Source organism: Canis lupus, chromosome 3 (genome assembly GCF_003254725.2).
Source record: "Canis lupus dingo isolate Sandy chromosome 3, ASM325472v2, whole genome shotgun sequence".
Lineage (NCBI taxonomy): Eukaryota > Metazoa > Chordata > Mammalia > Carnivora > Canidae > Canis > Canis lupus.
The window spans coordinates 7,530,587-7,551,931 of NC_064245.1; the positions used below are offsets into that span (position 1 = coordinate 7,530,587).

At 37.5% G+C, this 21,345-nt stretch overlaps 1 pseudogene; it reads right to left on the minus strand.

Annotated features, from left to right (window-relative positions):
- Nucleotides 1-16,878: 16,878 nt before the first annotated feature.
- On the minus strand, nucleotides 16,879-20,338 carry LOC112653059 (ataxin-3-like; annotated as a pseudogene).
- Nucleotides 20,339-21,345: the final 1,007 nt, after the last annotated feature.

Here is a 21,345-nt window from a genome sequence, read left to right on the forward strand (position 1 = left end):
GTGAAGCTATTGTAAGAAGATAGCTTTATGCAAGCCAGGAAGAGGGCCCTCATTAAGAATCAAATCTGTTGGGGACACCTGGGTGACTCAGCTGGTTAAGCATCTCTTGGTTTTGGCTCAGATCATGATAACAGGGTCATGAGATCAAGCCCCATGTCAGGCCCCAAGCTCAGTATGTAGTTTGCTCATCCCTCTCTCTCTGTTTCTCCTCCTCTCTCGCTCTCAAATAAATAAATAAAATCTTAAAAAAAGAAAAAATAATTGAATCTGTTGGTACCATAGTCTTATACTTCCTAGACTCCAGAACTGTGAGAAATAAATGTCTGTTGTTTAAGCCACTCAGTCTATGGTAGCTTGCTGTAACTAACCAAGCTAACTAATACATAATATACTGTAAGACCTTTTGGTTTGATTCTGAAGAAAATAGAAGCCTACTGGTGGAATGTGATTTGAAGAGAGGTATGGTGTGGGCTATATCTGGCAAGATTATTCAGACTGTCATTTGAGAATACACTGATGGGGTAGGTATGGAACACGAGAGACTAGTTAGGAAACTGTTACAACAATCCTGATGAGGGATGATGGTAGACTGGACCATCAAAGATTGTAAGCAGATGCAAAATTCTGGATTTATTCTGAAGGTGGAGCCAATGTATATTCTAATAGATTGGTATAAGCTGTCAGAGCTCAACAATTAGAAAGTGGGAGTCATCATTAACTCATAATGAGAGAGACCGTGAGTGAAATAAATTTAGGGGAAGAGTAGAAATCCCTTTGTGGACATATTAATTTGGAAATATCTATTAGACATCTAAATGGGGCTATCGAATAGGCAGCTGGATATATGATTCTAGCATGAGGAGAGAGGTCTGGGTCAAAAGATATAAATCTGGCAAGTGTAAACATGTAGACAAAATTTAAGTCATGAGGCAGATGAGATCACCAACACAGTAAGGAGAGAGAGGAGAAAAGATCCAAGGTCTGAGGCCTGAGCCAAAGTAGCATTATAGGGTCAGGATAAATAAGACAAATCAGAAAAAGAAGAGAGAGAGAAGATGCAGTAGTAATGCAGAAAGAAATCAGAAGACTGTGGTATCCTGGGAGCTAAGTGGAGAGTTTTTGGACAGAGGAATTCTTGAAAATAGGTCCACTATTAGTAATAGGCTACTAATAGGTCAAGTAAGATGAGAGTGAGTAGTAGACTGAGCAACCTGAGCTATTTGTTGACCTTAATGAGAGAAATCTTGGTGGGATGTAGAGCAGCAAGAGCCTGAGAAGAGTGAGTGTAGGGAGATATAAAGAGAGGAATCAGGGACCAAAACTGCAGATTACCATTTTGAGGACTTTTATTGCAAAGAGAAGCAAGGAAATCAGGCAGGAGAGAAGATTTTTATCTTAAGATGAGCTAATACCATGTTGTGTTCCCAATATGTATCAATGGTAAGCTGCTTGAGACTCAAATATAATCACAGACTCTAGTTTACACATTTCTTTCAATGATAGTAATAGTAGCACAATTCTCACTCTATCCTTGATCAAATATAATTGTTTTGGTTTCTTCAAAGATTAACAGAGAAAAATGGATATTCAATCCTGATAACAACTGAACACTTTTTAAACATATTCTATGAATAAATGCCCTCTCCCAGTTCAACTTAAAGTTAGCACAATTATGACCTTGGTAAAGTGTTAAAAGTGTATTTATCCTTCTGTCCCTTCCTGCCAAAATATTGCGCACACTGTTCCTACCTCTTTTTAATGTGAATCATCAAATTGTTTCTCTCCTTATCCTTTTGCTTCAAAGCAAGAAAAGACAGATCTTCCAAAATTAGAAGAAACACACACATCTTCAGGAGATGAATCTGAATCTAAAATCTCTGGTCACCCTACACACCGACATCACTCTCACCATCAGCATCTCTACCTGCAGACTTAAGGCAACAGAGAACCCATTGCTATTTAGAAGCAAGATGCTTCTCAAAAAAGAACAAAACAAAAAAAAAAAAAGCCTAGCTATTTCACAGCCTTCCTTAGAAAGAGTTCATGTGGCAACACTGTGACATACTGATCACAAGTTTCCATCAAACAGCACCGGACTGAAGGTCTCCAGAACTGGTATTAGTAGAAACAGGGGAAAAGGATAGAGGTCAGTTACTATTCACCTGTTTTCACACAGGTAAGCAAAATTTAACTTTGAGACATCTGTTGGATCCAGTATAGCAAAGAACTTGAGAGATTGAAACATATCACATAAATTTTAAAATATCCCTTTAAATAAACATTAAACACACTAACTGTTTTGGTAAGAATGGCACTTGGGTGCTATTCGATAATATTTTTTATTATTTCAGCAAGTGGTTACAAGTAAAATTAATTAAACCAGAACAGGAGGTAATTCAATGCCTTTCATTGATCAAACATTTAATCAGAGTTTATAATGTAAGGTTCTGTGCTAGGGATACCAGGATGAAAAGCAGCATTTTTCTTACCTTTGAAGGGCTCACATTCCAACAGAGGAGACAAAAATTTAAATAATGAAAATAGAATGTAGAAAGTGTTCTAATGAAATATTAGAAATAAGTACAAAAAGATATAGAAACAAAGAGTGACTGATTCCACTAAAGTGGGGAAAACTAAAGACAAGAGTTAATATGTGAAAGATAAAGTTGTCTTTCTAGGGCTTGGAGAGAGTTGGAGGAGGCCAGAAACACAGGTCAAACAATTTAAGGCAGGGGTGTCGTAGTTCACTCAGGCTGCTATAACAAAAATACAATAGATTAAACAGTTCAAACAACAGATATAAAATTTATCTCTCACAGTTCTGGAGGCTGAGAAGTCCAAGATCAAAGTGCCTGCAGATTTGGCGTCTGGGGGGGCGTCTACTACTTGGTTCACAGCGGGCTATCTTGCTGTGTCCTCACATGGCAAAAGGGTCCAGAAAACTGAGATCTCTTCTCTAAGGATAATAATCCCATTAATGATAGCTCTACCCTCATGCCTTAATCACCTACCAAAGTCCTCATCTCCAAATACCATCAAATTAAACATATGAATTCTATGGGGACACAAACATTCAAGGGGTAACAGCAAAAACAAAGGCAGTAATTGTAACATGGTGCTTTCAAGAAGGAAACCTACAGTCATCAAAATCCTAGTAGGCCTATTTCTCAAAAACAAGGCAGAGCAAAAGAAAGACTTTTTCCAGAAAGTATCTCTCACAAGAGTACCTGAAAGGTAGTGGTACTTGACAAGAGAGAGGGCAGACATGGAAGTAGCAAAGGAAGACTGTCACCTTATGGGAAAACAGAAAGAAAGAAGGAAATTTATCATCCTTGATTTTTCTCTTTTCCTCACTACCATCTTCCCTTGCATTATCTCAATTATCAGCAAGTCTAATCGTCGCACCTTCAAAGTATATCTCAATTCTATCACTTCTCCCCATTTTCTCAGTCCACCACTTGAAGCCATCACCATCACTCTCCTGGATTACTATAATAGCTAACCAGTCTCCCCGCCTCTTCTCTTTTCCCCCCAAATCCAGAGTTGTCATTTTAAACCATGAATCAGATTATATTGCTCCTGACTTAAAATCCTCCATAAGAATATAATTGCAGTTAGAATGAAAATAAAAATGTCTATTATTGTCTAAGTCTCTTCAATAAATGGTTTTGGGAAAATTGGACAGCCATGTGCAGTTTCTTCTAGACCATCCTCCTACACCATACACAAAGATAAGCTCAAAATGGTTGAAAGTCTAAATGTTGTACTCATATGTGGAATATAAAGAAATAGTAAAAGGGACTTAAAGTAAAGGAGCAAAACTGAGTGGGGAATAATTAGAGAGGAAGATAAACCTAACTGAGAAACAAAAGATTGTGGATGGAGAGGAGGTTGGGGGGACTGGGTGACTTGGTGACAGGCACTAAGGAGGGCACTTGATGGGATGAGTACTGGGTGTTATATGTTGGCAAATTGAATTTAAATTAAAATAAATAAATAAAAATAAATTTAAAACAAAACAAAATGTCTATTACTGTCTATAGTAGGCTCCTATCCACCATCATCACATATTTAATTTCTTTGCCCAGAATCCTCTTTCCTAGGACATTAACATAGCCAGCTCTGTTGCTACTAGGTTTTTTATTTTTTTTAAGATTTTATTTATTTATTCATGAAAGACACACACAGAGAGAGAGAGAGAGAGAGGCAGAGACACAGGCAGAGGGAGAAGCAGGCTCCATGCAGGGAGCCCGATGTGGGACTCGATCCCGGGACTCCAGGATCACGCCCTGGGCCAAAGGCAGCGCTAAACCGCTGGGCCACCAGGGCTGCCCACTACTCAGTTTTCAGCTCAAATGCCACCCAGGCAGGCCTTTTCTGTTCATACTATCAAAAGGGCTCCCTCTTTCCACTGACTGCCCATTACTCTGTTACATTTTCTACAGAGCACTTATCACTACTTGAAATGATCATGTTTAGCTTATTGACTTGTTTACTGTCTCTGCTACCTTCAAACTTTTCTTCTGTAGCTTCCTTATCTCTCAACCCTGATAGAATTGAAAAGAGTTAGGGCCTTGCTCTGGATTAGGCTTTGACTTAAGAGAATGTTGTGGCTGGTTTGATCTATGCAGACTACTCAAACTTCCTCCATACTGGCAATAAAGCTGTTTCATTTTCTTACCATTCCTGTGTTCACTGGAGTCATGCTTTTCATTTTCTTCAAGATCTTTTCTTCTGCATTTTCAAGTTGGCTATTGGGCACAAGATGCCTAGCTTTCAGCTTGTCTTGGCTTTTGACATGCCTTCCCCATTAAGCATAATCATATCTAGCCTTTGATTTAAAATGAGAGATGTGCAGCTCTTACTTCATTTGTACACCTAAAGGCCATTGTACGGTTATTAATTGGCCTACTTTCAATATTGTTGTGCCTCAGAGAATAAGGAGGCCCTAGGAGAGGGAGAGAGATAGGGAAAATGGCTGATCGGTGAAGTAATCAGAACACACACAACGTTTATCAATTAATTCTTCTTATATGGGTACCATTTGTGGTGCTCCAAAAACAATTACAGGGGCAGCCCAGGTGGCTTAGCAGTTTAGCACCCCTTTCACCCCAGGGTGTGATGCTGGAGACCCAGGATCAAGTCTCACATCAGGCTCTCTGCATGGAGCCTGCTTCTCCCTCTGCCTGTGTCTCTGTCTCTGTCTCTGTCACTCTCTCTCTCTCTCTCTCTCTCTGTGTCTCTCATGAATAAATAAATAAAATCTTTAAAAAAATTACAATAGTAACATCAAAAATCACTGATCACAAATCACCATAATAAATATAATAATGAAAAAGTGTGAAATGTAAGAATTATGAAATGTGACACAGAGACACAAAGCAAGCAAATTTTGCTGTTGGAAAAATGGTACCAACAGACATGCTCAACACAGGGTTTTCACATACGTTCAATCTGTAAAAACACAATATCTGCAAAGTACAATAAAACAAAGCATGACAAAAAGAGGCATGCCTGTATGCTTCAAGTCTTTCAGAGACAGATGTTAAGTGTCTTGGTATCTGATACAGTGAAGACTTTGGCTTCAAGGCAAGTGAAAATAGGCCTCATTTATCCAGGATACCAAGTAAAAACCCTGTTTGGAGACTTCCCCTCCTAGAAATAGCTAATTCCTGTGCAACGAAAACATTTATAGGTTCATCAGTCTTTACAACACAACTTTAGCTTTAAGAGTCAAAGGCAGTAAGAGTTACATGGAAGCTATTCATAGAGGTTCTAGCAAGAATCTTCTAGAAGATATAGGAAAAAAGATAAATTAAATTTTGTCACAGAAAAGTTATGATGAAAGGTAAAACTGGAAATAGAGGGGTTTCAAAGGTAGAATTGGCCCTGTGATCCTGTCCAACACAACCCATGGGAGAGAGTACCACTTCTAAGAGACACAAACAGTCACCAGAGAGAAATGCTCCACTGTACAAAATATGTAAGGCTTCACTGTGTGCTGAAAAATGTCCACTTCCCCTTGTTTCCCTCCATGTTTCCCATGCAACTTTCTGTTTACAATTTAATTTCCCTGGTACCTTGATGCTATGAAAAGAGTAGAGCTAGATCAAAGCATTCCAGCCTCCTCAAAAGAGTGGGATTGTCTGCAGTCCTCGTAAAGAACACATCACACCCCAACTGCTTCCTCTGCCCAATCAGCCTCCTTCACTTCACTTCCACAGGTGTTGATCCTGATATACTTCCTATACGCTAACGTCTAGTTCAATGTTTGCATCCCTGAGAACCCAATCTCCAACCTCTATCTTAATGCACAGTAGGATCCAGGTGTTCAAATGATGTTTTTGTCAGCAATCTATCTCTCAGCTCTATGTTAAATTCATTTTTAAGAAGAAGAAGTCTCTCCTCTGTGGTAGAAAGTGGACTTTAGGTTATTTTACCAAAATTCTTTTTTCCAAAATCAGTTCTGTGAAAACAAATCTGTCTAATGACTTTGTTGTCAATGTCTTTGTTAAAATTTTGCAAACAATTGCTAAAAATGCAGTTAAGCTTATATGTCATCTGAGGACTTGGTACAAGAAAGCTAAATATATCAAAAAGTAGAGGGAATATAACATTAAAAAAATTATCTGAAAGAAATGAAGTTATTCGGGTTTCTCACAATAAACAATTGAATATATAAACTTGGAAATAACTTGTTAAGAGATTTGACTTTAAACCATAAAACTATTTAAAGCAGTGTTAGAAAAATTAGGATGAACAGAGGAGACTGCTATTATTACTGTAATGTACTATGTGATTACTATGTCATATTTGGCATGTAGGAAATGAAAAACATAAAAAAATGACATTAAAAAGATATGAAGTAAACAAAACCTGAAAAAAAGTCACATGAAATGCTCTTAGTTACCGATGATGAAATACTGTCTTCTAAATATAAAATGTATAGTTAGAAGAATAAATCACCCTATAATCCTTAGAATTTACCAACTATAAATTCTTTAAGATGCTTATATACAAATAAAAACTAAAAAAAATAAAAAGCTTATTTTTAAAAAGCATTTACATCTTTTAAAAAGCACTCCGCCAAGTATAAATTATAGTAATCCTCGTAAGTAGTTAAAAGAAATAAGATTTTGGTAAATTAGTAGATTTGTCATATAAGCAAATTTTCATTTGGGAAATTTAATTTCAGAAAATTAGTTTTCGTAGAATTGATTTTCAGTGAGTTGGCCTGCCTCCAGCAAGACAGCCCTGGCAGCCACAGTTTTACAGTCTACCAAGCCAATCAACCCCAGCTAAAATGCACACTTTGTTCCAAGAGCTCCAACTAAAGTCCAGGCATTAACATTGACCAAAACTGCTTGGGTCATGAGCTCATCTCTGTGTCAGTGACTGTGGCCAAGGATATGGAATATGGTGATCATTCAAGCCTGATCCTTCTGACACCCTCTGGAACCAGAAGAGGATTCAGGCTCACCTGAATCATAAGGACTGCATGAAGGAAAGGGAAGACTCACAAAAAGAAAACCTAGATCTGCTATCAGAAAAGAGGAACAGTAGATATCTGTTATATCTTTCATTCTGAGACTTCAAATTAACTTTGTTCTTGTTTAGCAGCATTTCTCTAACCATTACTAATGGAATACAAATTTTATCACAGGTTTCAAAAGATGATCTCTAATCATGCTTTCACTTTTTCAATCCACTTGAACTCAGGGCACAAAAGAAAATTTTTCTCAAACAAAAATTTGTTTGCTCTATAACATGCTGTAAAGAAATGGCATCTTTTTTCTCTATTGAATGATTTATTTACCCTACTCTGCTTTTTTTGCTTTAATTGTAACATTCAAATTAACATTCTTTTTTTTTTTTTTTTTTTATGATAGTCATACAGAGAGAGAGAGAGAGGCAGAGACACAGGCAGAGGGAGAAGCAGGCTCCATGCACCGGGAGCCCTACGTGGGATTCGATCCCGGGTCTCCAGGATCGCGCCCTGGGCCAAAGGCAGGCGCCAAACCGCTGCGCCACCCAGGGATCCCTCAAATTAACATTCTATACTTCTAACAAGAGTAAAGGTGTTTCCAAGTTGAAGAACATACAATTTGATATGTGTCTGATATATTTGATAGATGTTAGTTATTACGTACTTGTATTGAAAACAGACTCTCACTCCAAGTCAGGCTCCCTGCACAACAGGGAGTCTGCTGCTCCCTTTCCCTCTCCTTCTATCCTTCCCTCACTGCTCATTTTTGTCCTCTCTCTCAAATAAATAAATAAAATCTTTTTAAAAAAGAAAGAAAATAGGCTCTGGTATATAAAATTTTTCTTGCTATATATCAAAATTTTTCATATTTTAATTTTTTAACATATGAACTGTCTATTATTACTTTTTACCATGTTTAATCTCCAAATTAATTAACTCTACCCTGGATAACTGAGAGTTGGCACTTTTTTAATAAAGCAAAATAAAATTACAAGTGTCTAAATTGAATCTTCAGATGATAATGAAAAGGTTCTCATACTCTTTCAATAGTCATTCAACAAATACACACTGTAAGCCAATCACTGCTCCAGGCACTATGAATATAGCTAAGCAAATATCTTACCCCCTGGAATTTACATGTAGCAGAGCAAACAGAGCAAATAAACAAAAACATCATATCAAGTATTGGTAATTATTACAAAGAAAAACAAAGCAGGGCAAAGAATTAGAGAGTAAAAGGGATGTTTTAGGCAAAATGGTCAGAATAAGGGGGCACTCAATAGATAATACACTCAAGTTGTGTTCCAACTGAGAAAAAAGCAAATAGGAAATCAAGTATCACTTTTTTTTTTTTTGATAACACTGTTTGTGGGATACGTGTCTGATATCTGTGGGCAAGTGGATTCCCTAATATTGAAGTCCACAATTAGACAGACCTGCCAACCCAGTATACATCAGTTTTGGAGAACTGCAGTCTCCCTCCCAGGGTCAAACCTCCCTCACAGCAACATAGAACATAGGAGGGGGAACTCCTACAGGCAGTCAGATGCCAAGGAGGATGAGGTACATATTCCCAATGCCCCCTTTCGGTCCCTCAAATAAATAAAGTCACATCTCCTCTATGGCAGTGTAAATAAGAAGCTAGAGTCAGGGCAGGTATGTCATTAAAGCCCTCCACGAGGAAGAAAAGAAGACAAGAAGGATATGAAAGATCTTCATGAAAAGATGTTTTTCTCTACCCACTTTCAGCTGCTCCGGTGCAGGTGAAAAGTGGGTAGACAGAGAGTTGTTTGTGTTTAACCAGGGATACAACCTGATGAGTGCTACAGAAGGCAGAGGTGCAGTTGAGAAAGGGAGAAAGGTGTTGAGTGTCTGCAAGGGAATAAAAGACCGTAAAATATAAATCGGATAAGCAGAAAAGTGAGTCCATTAAAATAGTAATAGACAATGAATAAGTAGTATTATTAAATGAATAAGATCCAAATGTAATCAAATAACGTTGAAGACAGAGTTAGCAAATGACCTGGAAATACAAGATAGTTGATCTGACAGGAAAAAAATAATAGTCCACCAAAGATGTCCACATCCTAATCCCCTGAATCCATAAATATGTTACCTTAAATGGCAAAAAGGACTTTGTATGCAGGGTTAGTTTAAATATCTTGAAATGGGGAGATTTCCCTGAATTATCCAGGTGGGCCAAATATACTTACAAGGGCCCCTAGAGGAGGAAAGCAGAAAAATCAGAGACAAATAAGAGATGTGATGACAGAAACAGAGAATCAAAGTCAGAAAGAGATTTGAAGATGCCATAGTTCTGATTCTGAACAGGAAGGAAAAGGCCACAGACCAAGGAAAGTAGGTGGCCTCTAAAAGCTGGCAAGGGAACATATTTTTCCAGAGGGTCTTCAGAAAGAATGCTACTCTATTGATATTTTGCTTTTAGCCTCTAAAATCCATTTCAGACTTCTTCCAAAAGTATAAGATAAAGCAATGGTGTTGTTTAAGCCACTAAGATCATTATAGCAGCAACAGGAAACTAATACATTGGTTAAAGAGTAGAATGTTTGAATTCAGTATTTTGAGGGTGGGGTACCTATTGGCAATGACAAAGTCTAGCACATGAACTATATAGTGTTGTCAGGAAAAGTGAAGTCAAGAAGCTCAGAGGGGTTGAGCGCAATCATCCCTGCAACAAGGGTGTCGAAGTCATCATTAACAAAAACAGTGATCTAGATTTTCAAATCTTCATTGAATGAGGCGAGACTTTTGTACATTACCAAGAGAGGATGAACTTCAGAGGATCTTATCTTTTGGAGAAAAGAGAGAAACTCAACAGTCTAGAAGGAACAATGAAACATAAGGAGGACATCCACCTCATCTCCAGTCTCCATTACATGTAGGATATGAGATTTAAAAATTGCTACCAGTGAAGAGAACAAGATGAGAATCAATGTCTTGAAGAATGACCAGATTTCAGTTCAAGCAAAAGGGTAAAAGGAATGAGGAGGAGAGTGTTGCCAATTTCAAAGACCAGATTTTCATGATACACTGCAACAGCACAGTGGAACAATTTGAAGTCTGGTGTGGAAGCAAATAACATGGTCATATCAGGGGACATTTGAAGCTTATGGAACATGAGCCCAGGTGATGATCTATGAACCAAAATCTGGGGGCTTCTGAAGATGACTTAGATAAACATGAGAGTAAAGCATAATGGACTCATCCTGATGCTTTTTTTAGAAGGGTAAGTAGTTCTAAATATGGCATTTTCTGATGATTATTATCTTGGGTACCTGTAGTCATAACATAAATCAAGAGTGATGGCCTTACCAGCAAAAAGTGAGGTCTCTAGGCTGCCTTCTGTTAAGCTTGTCTTAGAGAGACAGACTCAGCAAACACACAGAGCTGGGAGGTCTTGCTGAAATCCAGAAGTCCATGGAACTCTCGAGACTCCTTTGCAAACTCTAGAGTGCATGATGGCTACGGGAAAGGCAATGAAGCTGTGGACCACTCACTAATTTGTTGTGGAAACCTGTGGGGTCATGGCAGAGAGAGGAACAAGCCAAGGAATTAATGTTATATGAGGGTTTTCCTAGATCTGCAGTCCTATTATTTCTATGAATTCAAGTGTTGTCAGTAAATACTCTATTATATTTGGAGAAGGAATAATTTATATGAAAAACTAAGTAGGTTAAAACAATTAGGACAATGAAAATGAAAAAGAGAAAACACTGCAAATGAAGAAGAGCACAGATTGAAATGGCTTTCACAAACACATAAATGACAAAGTTTTTTACAATGTGTGTTTCAGTTATCTTAAAAACTTATCGTTGGTAGGAAAAATCTCTATTCATCAGAGAGAAAATATATTCATCAAATTTTTCTAAAAGTGAATTCCGTTTTCTTTATAACCAAAAGAGCTACCCCAGGAGGACAGTTCAAAATTTTAGTTTGCACACTAGATTTATACATTTTAGTTATTACTGAAAGAAATTGTTAGTGCTTTATTCCATAGGGTATAAAGAACTATATACAAATTGTTCTCTTTGGGGCAGGGGTTCTTAGCATGGATTCAGAGCATCCATGAAACCAGTGAAATTTTATGGGAAATTACATGACAGGGTGTATGTCAGTGAATACAAGATGAGGGCCCTTAGCTCCCTTTAAATCCTCAAAATGGTTTCGTCTTAAAAAAAAAAAAAAAAAAAAAAAAAAAAAAAAAAAACCACCACACATACTGCTCTGGGACTTCTTAATATAAAACAAATTAATACTGATATTAATAGCATAATACATAACACATTATAAAACAATGTATTAAAATGTTAGACTTTCATTCCCAGAGTAGTGAATGGACAGGGGTGGGAGTTTGGTGGTTATCAGAGAGGAAGGGAGGGCATGATGAATCAGCAGAGTACAGAGGATTTTTAAGTCAGTGCAAGTATTCTGAATGATACTTTGGTGGTGGACACATATAATACATTTATCAAAACCCATAGGATGTACACAAAAAGAGAACCCTATTATAACACTATGAATTTTAGTTAATAATAATATATCAATTCCAGCTCATCAACTGCAATAAGTGTAGCACAAAAATGCAAGATGTTAATAATAGGGGAAACCATGGGATTCAGGGAGGTGTAAAAGAACTGTACTTTCCACTCAATTTTTCTATAAACCTAAAATTCCTTTGAAAAATAAACCCATTAAAAGGAAAAAAAAAAAAAAGATGATGCTGACCACTTTGAATAAAATGGATTAGAGTAGGGCCAGAGTGGAAGTAGGGATCCAATTAGGAGACTTCTGCAATGAAGGTCAAGAGATAATAAATTGGACCACTGTAGATAAGAATAAAAAGGGGAGAATCAAAATATCTTAGGGGGTTGGTATGAGAATTAGTGGTAATTTAAATATAGGTAAAGAGGGAGGGGGATGTACTGATAAATGACAAACATTTTTGGCTGTATAATGGAAAACAAGTAAAATTCCAAAGTATGGATTTTGAGAGATGAATACTTTCTGAAGCCACTAGGTTGGGTCCATGGCAGCAAGGGATTTGTGAAAGACAGCTAGAAAGTTCGACAGAACATTCTTAAAAGAAGCTAATAGAGTAACATTTTACATCTTAGAATTATTTTGATATTCCCATCCTATCCTAGTCAACTTGGGCTGCTATAACAAAACACCATAAACTAGGTGGCTTAAATAATACATATTTATTTCTCAAGATTCTGGAGGCTGACAAATCCAAGATCAAGGAGCTAGCAAATATGCTTCCTGGTGAAAGCCAAAGGGTGGGGGAGTGGGGTGGGGGGGGTGGGGGGGAGGATGGGAAGCACTCCTATCTCTCTTCCTCTTATAGGATATTAATACCATCATGAGGGCCCCACCCTCATGACTTCATTTAAACCTAATTACTTCACAAAGGCCTTTCCTACAGAGACTCTATCATTTGGTGGGAGAGGAATAGAAAACTATCCCCCAAATTGAGGAGGCACTTTGAGACTGAAAAACAAAATATACAGCGTACACAGTTTTATTCAGGGTAACTTACTGCCAGGATGGACTGGGCAGGTGATGAGCCAGACACTGCACAGCTATTCTCTGCAACGTCTGGACCTCAGTCTGTAAGTTTTATAGAGCAAGGGGACAGATGATGGGGAAAGCATGGGGGGCACTACAGTAAGGTCAAAGAATTAGCATGCATGTCAAAGGGTCAGCACACCTGACTGCTAACCTTTAATTAGATTTTGTGGGCCACTTGTGAGTCAGGAAGAAGAAAGACTATGTTATCTCTAACATTCATGGGATGCTGAAGCAAGCCTCCCTCCATCCCAGTCTTGATGACTATTTCTAAGCTTAGTATGTTAATCCCCATGAGGCCCAGAACATGTAGCCCCAACACTGTCAGCACTACTATAACATCATGTTCAGGGTGTGGGCTTCAACACAGGAATTTTGAAGAGACACAAATATTCAGTCTATAACACACCTCTGGCCCTAAGCCAGAACTGCATTATTGTATAAGATAAATTTAACTCCATACAAACTTAGGTACAAAATTATATCTGGAAAACAATACTTGAGATTTTAAAAGCAATTAGTTATTACAAATATTTTAAATATTTAACATTTTGAAATAGGACTTCCTCTCCCAAGGGAAGCCCAGTGTTAAGAGATGCTATTTGCAATATTTTTAAGTCCACCCTGTCTCTGTTTCTCCACCCCCTACCAAAAGGCTGATTCCCTAAGCAAGGACTCATATATCCAAAACAACTTAATTTTCCAATTTCCATCAGAAAACTAGCAGCAAAAATGCCCCCAGAACTCTAAATTTACAATGACCAGGTTAGGAAAGAATAAAGCAACCAAGATCCAGATAATTTTTGGACTTTATGGCCTGTAGTCAACACCTTAAATTTCAACTGGAATCAGAGCAGATCACAGAACAGTGATGTAATAGCCAAGGAAAACATTATCACAGCTTGATTATGTAGTAATATGATGCATTTCTCATGTTGCTTTCATTAAAATAGCATCATATCCACATAACTTTTGAATAGACCATCTCTAGAGAGAGTAGTTCAAAATTATCATCTTATTAAAATATAACTCCGGCTTTGGTTGCTTTTACTTGTTTTCTTTAAAGTTTCAAACTATGGTATATGTGGCTAGAAGAAGAGAGATTATCCCTGAGACCTAACAGAGCAGGGCCTTAGTGTTAGGGGCCCAAGAGTCTACTTAGTATGCTGCTTCATCAAAGTGTACTCCCTTCACCCACCACCTGTCCATTCTATCCCCAGGGCATCAATCTCAGAGCTTGAGTTGAGATGAACACTCCAGCATCTATGTCTAGCCCAACCTCATTCACCTGAAGTCACGGTGGGTTTGTTTGTTGGTTGGTTGTTTTTTTGGGTTTTTTTGTTTTTTTCTTTTTCTTTTTAACTTCTTTCTGTCACAGAAACTCAGAGAGTTCTGCACCTGAATGTCATGACCTGTCATGACCTAAGTTTGTGTTCACTGTCAGGAACTTAGGAGAAAATGAGCTGGGAGAAATGGATGGGACCCGGGGAAAGTCAGAAAAAAAGGCTATGAATTTAAAAACAAAAAAAAAAAGGTGGGGGGGAATGATGTAGAAGAATAGGAGGATATTCAGTTTTTCTCGACCTCTCATTTCCCCATAATTACATCCACTGCCTGACAGCTATTCTTGATCTCCCTTCATTTAACATTCACTGATTGCAAGGATTTCAGGCAGAACTCAGGGGAAAGTTACGGCGGTGAGAGGCCATTCGTCTTCTCCACACGGGAAGAGAAGGAATGCGTGGTCGTCCCTTCATTCTCAGTGACCTGTTGTAAATGATGATTTTTATGTCAAACTGAAATTTTCTTCATTCTTTCTTGTATTAACGTATAAGGTCTATTCTACACTGAGATGGGTCACCAGGGTAGCTTATAGATTTTCCTTCCCTCGAGATCTTTGAAGAAGATAAATATCAAACTGTCTTTGAAGGATGACATGGAGTCCTTACCACTGGTTGAAGAATGAATTAAAAAACCTTGGCTGTCCCTGGTGCCTATGAGTAAGGAAAGGCAAAATGAAACAAAACATTAGCTATCTTCACAATATAAAGCAATTCCTTTAAACACTCTTTATTTCCAATGTAGCAATTTTTTTTAAGAGAAACTCTCTGCCACCCTGACATTAAATGTCAAAGGAGCACCAACTCTGTCCAGTTGAGCTACAAAATTAATTGACTACTATGAAAAATACCAATGTAGCATAATGAGCCACAGAAGACCCATATCAACACTAAATTAGAAGACATAACTGCCTTTTAGAACTCAGTTATACACAAGTCTGCAGTGTCCAGTAATTAATACAGGGTGACTGGAATGTCTATTAGAAGTATTAGCATACCTGACATCTTCTGAGTAGACATAGAATCTAAGAGAAAGATAAGCTTATCTCTTTAGAACTCCGAGGACTAAGCTGATCAGTCTTAAAACAGCAACCTGTTGACCAATGTCTGGCAAATGGTAGCTAAATGTTGACTACATGGACTATATTTATTTCTTTTGTCCTTTGTTCTTTTTGAGATGACTAGTTACTGCCCTTCACAATATGCTCAGACCTCTCTCTCCTTAGGGGATGAAATTTGGATTAATATATCTTTGCTTTCTTTTTCACTCAAAGTATAATTACCTGGACAGCTACCTGTAAAAGAAGGGAACTGGACCACTATCTTAGACCATATACAAAAATAAACTCAAAATAGACTAAAGACTTGAAAGTAAGACTGATACAGGAGAGCTTGGTTCTCGTCTCAGGGAGTTGAAGAACAAATCTCGCAGACAAAGGAGACTGAGTAAAGCGATAGAAGTTTATTAAGTGAGAATACAAAGAGAAAGTTCTCAGAATTGAGGGGGGTTCTGACTGGGTTGCCACTGAGGGCTCCTAGGGTTGGTCTTTTATTGAAAGCCAACCAGGGATCCTAAATCCTTTTAACATTATCTATTGACATGACCATAGAGTAAGGACTAGTGATAACATCTTTAATGGCTTACTTCTTCTTTGGGGTCTGATTATTCTTTGTTGGTCACAAATGACTGTCATAAAAAAGACACCCTCCCTGCCCACACCTAGGGCAGGGCGATCTGGCTGGTTCCCTTATCTCTGGTTTCCCTATACCTCAGCATTTTAGGGATTTTAGTGAGCCTGCTTCCGTGGCCGCCTACCTAGCCTGTCTAGCCCCATTTGTCCCTAATTCAAGATCTGAAACCATAAAACTCTTAGAAGAAAACACAGGTAGTAAGCTCTTTGGCATTAGTCTTAGTGATAGTTTTTTAGACCAGTCCCCAGAAGCAAAGGCAACAAATGCTAAAATAAACAATTGGGATGACATTTAACTAAAAAATTTTTGCACAGCAAAGGAAACTATCAACAAAACATAAATGCGGCTATTGAATGAGAAAAGATATTTGCAAAGCATACATCTGATAAGGAGTAATATCCAAAGTATATAAAAACATTCATAAGTTAATATCATAAAACAACTTGAGGGGTCCCTGGGTGGCGCAGCGGTTTGGCGCCTGCCTTTGGCCCAGGGCGCGATCCTGGAGACCCGGGATCGAATCCCACATCGGGCTCCCGGTGCATGGAGCCTGCTTCTCCCTCTGCCTGTGTCTCTGCCTCTCTCTCTCTCTCTCTCTCTCTCTCTGTGACTATCATAAATAAATAAAAATTAAAAAAAAAAAACTTGATTAAAAAATGGACACAGGGCTCGAACAGACATTTTTTCCAAAAAAAAAAAACACATACACATGGCCAACATACAAATGCTCAACATCACTAATTATCAGAGAAATGCAAATCAAAACCACAATAAGTCATCACCTCACACCTGTCTGATTAGCTATTAACAAAAAAACAATAATAATAATAATAATAAGTGTTAGTGGGGATCCCTGGGTGGCCCAGGGGTTTAGTGCCTGCCTTTGGCTCAGGGCATGATCCTGGAGATCCAATATCGAGTCCCACATCGGGCTCCCTGCATGGAGCCTGCTTCTCCCTCTGCCTGTTTCTGCCTCTCTCTCTCTCTCTCTCTGTCTCTCATGAATTAATAAATAAAATCTTTAAAAAAAAACCACACAAGTGTTGGTGAGGATGTGGAGATAAGCTCGCCCTCAAACACTGTTGGTGGGAATATAAATTGGTACAGCTACTACAGAAAACAATGTGGAAGTGCCTTTAAAAATTAAAAAGAGAACTACTGTACAATCCAACAATTCCACTTCTGTGTATTTACCTGAAGAAAACAAAAACACCAATGCAAAGACATATGCACCCCTATGTCCATTGCAGCATTATTTACAATAGCCACAATATGGAGGCAACTTAAGTGTCCATCAACAAATAAATGATAAAGATGTGCTATGTATGTACAATTTAGTATTACTCAGCCATAAAAAAAATTAAAATCTTATCATAAGTGACAAGGATGGATTTTAGTATAATGCCAAGTGAAATAAATTGGATATAATCCCACTTATGGATGGAATCTAAAAAAACAAGATAAACAAAACAGAAACAGACCCATAGATACAGGAAACAAACTATTGGGTACCAGAAGTGGTAAGGGATGAGGGGACAAGTGAAGGGGTTTAAGGGATACAACCTTCCAGTTATAAAGTAAATAAGTAATGGGGATGTAATGGAGAGCATAGGGAATATAGTCAAGAATAATTGTAATAATTTTGTATGGTGACAGTAACAGGACTTACCATGGTGATCATCTCATAATATATAAAAATATCAAATCACTATGATGTACACCTGAAACTAACAGGATATTGTATGTCAATTATATTTCGATTTAAATAAGTTTAATTGCGGAGTACCTGAGTGGCTCAGTTGGTTAAGCTTCCGAATCCTGATTTTAGCTCAGGTCATGATCTCAGGGTCATGAGATGGACCCCTGCCTCTCAGGCAGGCTCCAAGCTCAGCAGAGAGTCTGCTTGAGATTCTCTCCTCTTCTGCTCCCTCTAGACCCTTCATCTCACTAACACATGTTCTCTCTCTCTAAAGTAAAATAAATCTTAAAAAAAAAAAGTATAAGTGTTTATATCTATATTTTTATTGGCTTATTTTATGCAGCTGAGGTTTATGTTGCCTTTGTTAATTCTTAACATTTAGAAAACTATTTTAAATTTCTTTAATCTCTAAATGCCTCTTTGGCTAGTGTATGGAGGATTACTATTTAGTCCTACAGCTGATGCATTTTTCCACTTTCTGTTGCAAACCACCTAAAAGTCTTATCTCCTCTGTTGAACATTGCTTCTTTGACACATGACTAAAGCAGACCCTCTGTGCTGTAACCACACAGATAATAATGTTGGAAAGTTAAGAACATCTAAATGATTTATAAAAGGTATTATTTTTTCCCTTCTGTTTTGAAACTATTTCTTACAGTTTCCAAAGACATGGTCACAGCTGCTTGAAGCATGTCTTCCTCACTCATAACATCTCCTGGATCACTGCCTAGGGCTTCTGAACTTGTGGTGGGCCTTTCACATGGATGTGAGAACTGTCCTGGTGGATCCTGCTGCTGCTATTGCTGCTGTTGCTGCTGCTGCTGCTGCTTTTCAAAGTAGGCTTTTCTTCTCTTCCATAGCTCTTCCAAAGTAAGATGTGTACCTGATATCTGTGGAATATCTTGAGATACCCTTCTGGAACTACCTTGCATACTGAGCTGAATAGCCCTATGGAGATCTGCTTCTTCATCTTCCATGTCCATTTCTTGGCAACTTAGTGCCAGAGCCCTCTGCAAATCTTCCTCATCTTCATCTAACATGCCTGACCCATCGTTTGCTTCTAAGACTCGTTCCAGATCTGTTCTCCAGACTCTCTGTTCTTTTAGTTGTGCTAATTCTTCTCCAATAAGTTTTGGTCTCTGCATCTGTTGGACCCTGATCATCTGTAGAAGTTGGTCAGCTTTACAATCTGGCAGGTCACCTTAACAACAAATATAAAATAATCTTGCTGTTGTAATTGAGCTAGGAAAAGCGCAAGGTACGTGTCTGATGTTAATTCTGGACCCATCAAGAAAGAATTCAAGTTGAACCACTGTTTCCCTAATTTTCTAACTGTAAACCAGTGTTCTTTGTAATTGCAAACAAATGATCTTTCATTTATGGGATCGATCCTGAGCCTCTGATACTCCGGACTGTTGAAGAGAATTAGTTCTAAACCCTAAACTTTCAAGGCATTGCTTATAACGTGAATAGAGAAAAAAACCACTGTCATCCATATTTCCAAAAGGCTGCTGTAAAACTGTGTGATATTCTTCACTAGTAACTCTTCCTTCTGCTATTCTCATCCTCTCTTCTTCACCTAGCTGATGTGCAACTGAAGATAATTCCACAGGGCTAAAATATTCAATAGATTGCAATAGATTGCAATAGATTATTCAAGCAATGTTGAGCACAAAGTGAGCCTTCTTGTTTCTCGTGGAAGATGGACTCCATGTTTATTTGTCTCACCTTTATTAATTCTTGAGATCAGTGTGAATCTCAGATCTTTCAATCATCACTGAAATACATTTTTGAGAGCTCAGCAAGAACATTAATTTTCTTTTCTAAATTGACCACATTCTCCATTTCAACTTGAAACTGCATAACTGGAGTATGAGATAGATTAGCCCCAGTCCTCACTCTTAATTCCTAACATAAGTCTAGAGTATTCAACAATTGTTAGTTTATCAATCCAAGAATTTTTTATGATAATTTACCTTTAATAAAAATTGGCTGAGGTACAAGCAGAGAGATTCTTCTACTGCTAAATTTCTAGGGCTATAATCTGATATCTACCTAGACAACCAAGTTCCAAGAATCTGATTCTTACCTACACAGCAACATGAAGAATCATGTTACCAGATCTTCCCTTAATTGGCTCATGTGAAGGAGGGTCACCTAAAAGATACGATGATGGTGATTTTTGGTTCTAAGTGGTTCTAAGATCCTGATGGTGAAAAAATGAGGAATGCTGTGAGGTGTGGGGCTTCTCTTAGTAGATGATATACTACAACCAAAAAATGCTTCCATTCACATAACATCTATAAAATTTCACTTCAAAAGTTGATTTTATTTTGAAAAGGTAACATGAAATCACCAGAGATTATTCTAAGGTAGCTCCTTCAAATTTGGCCTTAATACTGAATGTCCAACAATCATTTATATTTCCTCTTACTTAAAACTAATAGGAGAAAGAATTCTCAATTTTCTCTAAGGTTATCACAAAATAGGCAAAAGATATTATATTGGAAAATTTTTTTTGATCTCATCTAGTTATTTAACATCATGCAATGAAAATTTATGAAAACAATGCTCTGTAGGAGCATTGGTCCTTTTGTCAATATGCTAATATTTGAAGTCAATTTTAGGTTAGCTATTTTGTTTAAGTTGATTTCCGTTTGTTTTTTTTTTAAGTTGGGTTTATTTCATAAAAAATTGCAAAGGATGAAATAATCTGTTAAAGTCAGCCTACAGATATGTTCCACAAAATTATATAATCTAAAGTAGAAAATAATTTTAGGGCCCAAATTAACAAATAGAAACTTTGTACTTTGAATTCAGAAGACATTTTATAGCATTTTTGTCTTCCTTTCTCAAAGTTTCTCAAAGCCCCTTATTCTAAGAATTAATTTCCTCTCCCCTAAAGTTAAAAGTCCATCTTTTCACATAAGTATAAAACAGGATCTAGATTTCTCTAATATAGTGACTTATGACTTTAAAACCCCTAGATTCAGTTGTTTCAATAGCAACAGCTATAATTACATCCCCTTTTTGACACTGCTTTCCTGATTTGATCCTATTTAAGCTTTCCAAGAACCAACATAGTGACAACTTGTTTATTCAGAAGAAATCAAGAAAAGTAGGATTATAGTCAGATGAGCATACACTCATGTCATGTTCAACGAAATGCTCTGGAAGCTTTGAATGTTTTCTAAAATGTTAAATATTTCATGGCCACAAAGATATACTTCTCCGTGTCATTCTAGGAATTGGGTTTGTTTGTTTCTACAATGCCTGTGCACCCTCTTATGGACATTTTAGGATTTGCTTTGTTGAAAGATTCCATTTATTCAAGGCTATTCAAAGGTTTCATCTTGTAAATTTGAATTTTTATTAGGATAATGACATTTACACACTTCACACCTTTAAATCTGTGATTTCATAATCCCAAAAATTAATTGAAGCTCACACCTCTTCACACTGTTGAGAAAACCAAAGTAGATAGAGTTGAGGTTACTAGGATAATAATTAGGAAACACTCCATACTTTCCAATTATGTC